This window comes from Vigna unguiculata, unplaced genomic scaffold (genome assembly GCF_004118075.2).
Source record: "Vigna unguiculata cultivar IT97K-499-35 unplaced genomic scaffold, ASM411807v1 contig_551, whole genome shotgun sequence".
NCBI classification, from domain to species: Eukaryota; Viridiplantae; Streptophyta; class Magnoliopsida; order Fabales; family Fabaceae; genus Vigna; species Vigna unguiculata.
In genome coordinates this window covers 49,326-54,053 of record NW_021011269.1, presented here as the reverse complement: position 1 = coordinate 54,053, position 4,728 = coordinate 49,326, and positions in this window count along the sequence as shown.

The window sequence follows — 4,728 nt, the reverse complement described above, 5'->3', positions numbered from 1 at the left end:
AAAATTAGGATAATTTTAAACATTTCGAAAAAATGAGGAACAAACGAAACAAAGCTCACGAAAATTGAGACCAAAAAGATATTTAAGCGTTCTTTCAACTATTGAGTTTTTACATGAATTAGATATGAGATATATTAAATTTGAATTTGGCCAATTTGTCAAATAAGTTAGTTTAATATTTTTTTTAAAGATTTATTTACTTAAATGTAATAGTTTTAATATTTCAAATAAATTTTTTAAATTGAAGAGGTTGATTTGTTTAAATAAATGTAAATAATATAATGATAATAGTATTCCTCTAATATTAAATTTTTATTATAATAATTTTAAAATTTATATTTTAAAATATTTAATTTTTCAAGTTAATTTAACTATTAATACATTATATACAACGCATTAAAAATAATTAAAATTAAAAAAAAATTATATATATATATATATATTGTAATGTAAATATAATTATTATTTTAACTTAATTTATTTTTTAAGTTAATTTATTTTTTAATACATTATATAAAATTAAAACTATATATATTAATATATATTTTTTAAATATTTATTAAGAAATATTAATATTTTCTTTCATTTTTAAAATATATATTAAAAGATAAACTATAAAGAAAACATAAAATAATAAACTACAGAAAAAATAACTAAAATTAAAAAAAAAAACTTTAAATAAAATTAAAAGAAGTTAAAACAGAATATTAAAGAATATATATATATATATATGCTTTAAAAAATAAATAAAGTTACAAAAATACCATTTTTGTTTTGAATTCATTGTCTGTTTATAAAGATTTATAAAAAAATGTATGATTTTTTTTAACCATCTGTTTTCTTATCAAATCTTTGAAAATAGGCATTGCATAGAAAAAACGTTATACTTTTAAGTTAAAACGTGATACAAGTTTCATAGGTGTGGTGTTTATAAGTGTGAGAACGTGTTGTAACAAGAGAAGAGTCTGATACTATATTGAGATTTTCCTCCTAAGAAACAAACACAAAACAAGGAAAATATGTGATTGAAAAAATGTTTATTGATCTTGGTAGGAAGTAGCCTCCTGACATTAAATAGATTATTATATTAAATATTTAAAGTTCTTAAAAAATAGCATTAAATGACCTTAGTATTTTTATTTCCTTAACCTAATAACCTAAATTCACCCATGCTTATATATTAAGGTTAAGCATGAAAAGCCAAATGAGTGTAAAAACTAAAAATAGAAGTGTTTATAGACTCTGAATGGTATCAATATCTTGTTCAGCTGGTTTTGGTCTTTTTAAATTCAGTTAGAGCATCATCAAAAGTGCTCCTAACATGGCGGCACATGAGCATCAGTTCCAAGCATCCATCTTTAAACACCTCCTTTGATGGATCCCCTACACAACCAAATTCAACACAAGATTACAATGTCATACTTTATTGCATTTTTTTACAATGTCATACTATATTGCATTTTTTTATATCGACAAATGGTAGTTATTATAGTATTTGTTAGTGGTTATAGATATACATAGAAATTAAATAAGATATGTTTGTTCTTTATATACTATGGTTTTCTAAATTTCCATTTTTGAGAGACAAAAGAAGATAAATAGTCTTACTTGAAAGATACGATTCAAAATTGGTGTTTATAGACTCTGAATGGTATCCATATCTTATTCAACTGATTTTGGTCTTTTTAAATTCAAATAGAGCATCATCAAAAGTGCTCCTAACATGGCGGCATATGAGCATCAGTTCCAAGCATCCATCTTTAAACACCTTCTTTGCTGGATCCCCTACACAACCAAATTCAACACAAGATTACAATGTCATACTATATTGCATTTTTTTACAATGTCATACTACATTGCATTTTTTTTCTATATACAAATGGTAGTTATTGTAGTATTTGTTAGTGGTAGTAGATATATATAGAAATTAAATGAGATATGTTTGTTCTTTATATACTATGGTTTTCTAAATTTCCATTTTTTAGAGACAAGAAGATAAATAGTCTTACTTGAAAGATACGATTCAAAATTGGTGATTCATCACTAAATTATTAATTATTAGAGACAAATACAAAAAATAGAGTAACATAACTTAGAAATAAATTCTTCATCTACCCATCCCAGTGTTTTCAAATCAAGAATCTTTTTATCAAACTCAGGAATTGGGTAAACTAATTTAATGAAAAGAACTAATGAAAAAATTTATTAAATCAAAATTTGAAAATTAAGTAAACTTATCAAATGAAAGTATTTATTATTATTCTATGTATATCCAAGAGAATTCTCAATTTCTCTCATCCTCTATTTTAAACTTTACCACTGAGTCATCATTATATCTCTACAAACGATAAGTATTGGAGGCTAAGAATTTTGTATGTAGTAGCGAAAAGAATTTAGCATATACATGATTATTGTAGAAATTTTTTACTTATGGTAAGATTTGGTTCACTACGATAAAAAATTGACAAGAAACTCAACACACTTCTGCATTACCTGTTGTCTGGAGTCTGATATTAACTTGACTAAATTAGGGATGAGGGATGCTGTACCCACAATATGTCACCCTTGGACTGCAAAACAACATTAAAAACCTCAATAAATCAAGATAGATATATTGAATTAAACTCGCATAAGAATATTCACAATACCTACTCCTGATTTAGGGTGTATCAGATAGAATTTGTAAATGTATGATCCTCATCCACCAGGCAAAATGTTGATTTACTATCACCAGAATTTGACCCAAGTTCCATCTTTGTCATTTAATCTGAAAGATAACATAACATATTTTTAAGAACAACCTTAAAATAGAGAGTCCTACATAGTCATTAAGAAATTGTCAATCACAAATTAGTTCTTTTGTGCATAAAATAAAATATTATTCTTCAAATTTGTCCACACAACAGAAACAACAATCATATCTATGAAAGTTCCACTAATAGCAACAATCATCAAAACTTGGGATCGATCTATTTTACAATTTACACAACCTTAAGAAATAAGAATTGTACTAGTTTTTTTCATTAATGAGTCTGTACATATGATTACCACATAACCTAAATCATCATCAATTACACAAAGTGGTAAAATTTATAAAATTACATGATTGACACATACAATTGTCAAAATTAAGAAGTAAAATCGTCAATATTTCTTAAAAAACAAATCCTTATTTCCATGTAACTATTACATAAAGAACTAACTATTGCTACCCAAAGTTGAAGATTGAAACTTTGAAGATGTTGATCACTTCTTAAACCAAATAAAGTGAATCGAACAAAATCACGCACGGATAATCACTAAATCTTTGCGTGCGAGAAAGTGAAATTGGGGAAAACGCTTTGCCTGAGGCAAAATAAAAACGAAACACAATGTGCGCTACACTTGAAAGGCACCGTTGATTGGAGTAATAAAGAAAACTAAAGAATTTCACTCTCTTAATTAGGGTTTATTGTGATACGACAAAAGTAATTTTAAATAAGCAAACTTCTATTCATAAAAATATTATAAAAATATTTGACCATAATTATATGTGTTTTGAATTTGTCTTTCCAAATTATTATAATAAAAACGTACTAGAATATTTGCCAAAATAATTAAAACATTTTTTAAAAATGATATTTTAATTTTAAAAATATATTCTTTATTATTTAATTTAAATCTAATACATGTATTTCCTTTTAATTTTTTAAATCAATTTTACTTTTACTCAACCTTATGTCTCATTAATTTTAGACAATTCTATTAATTCATTCATTGTTATAGATATATCATATTCATATCTTATATTTTATCTCCCATTATAATTTAAAATAAATAAAAACTAAATATAGTTGTTCACACATACCAACTTCACGTATAATATGTCACGAATCACTCAACTAATTCAATATCATAATATCATAAATTACCATTTCTATTATTTTATATTATGTAACCGATAAATGAAATGAAAATATTTTTTCTACTCTATAATTAATTGATAAAAACTTTTAGATATATTATAATTATAATTATTTAAAAAAGTAATTTTTTATATTTGTAAATAAAGAAAAATTATAAATTAAAATAATAGATATAAAGTAAATGTAAAAATTAATGTGTGAAAATAATAAAACCCTAAATTAAGCCATGTATATTATATTATATGATATTATCACTATAAATTCAAGATGATAAATATCTATATATAGTATAATAAAATACAAAATTGATAAAACTATAAATATTAAAATAACAACCCCACTAAGGGCAAAAAAATTCATCTCTCACTCTTTCTTCCCTCTTTATTATTTTATTTCCCCTCATTCTCATTAATAATAAGTAATGAGTTTACAAGTGCATACCTTTAAATGACAAAAACAAGAAAAAATGTGATTTAAACTCCATAACTATGCAACCCATGAAGAACGTATGACATTCAAACTCACACTAATAAGTATAGATAATCAAATAATATCATAGCATTATTTAATATTATCATGCATCAAAACATTTTTTACAAAAATCCAAAGGGAACAATTCTACATAAAATGTCAAACGCCCTATCAAACACCAAAGAACCAAACACATGAGTGATAGCTAGAAAGAAGAAAACCCATATACCTTGCGTGTATGACGTAAAGAGAAACAACCTCCTGCAACGCTCCAAACCTCACCTACTCATGACGGTCCTTCACGTCTCCATGTTTGTTTTAAGTTTTATAGATTTTAAAAACCCCTACACCA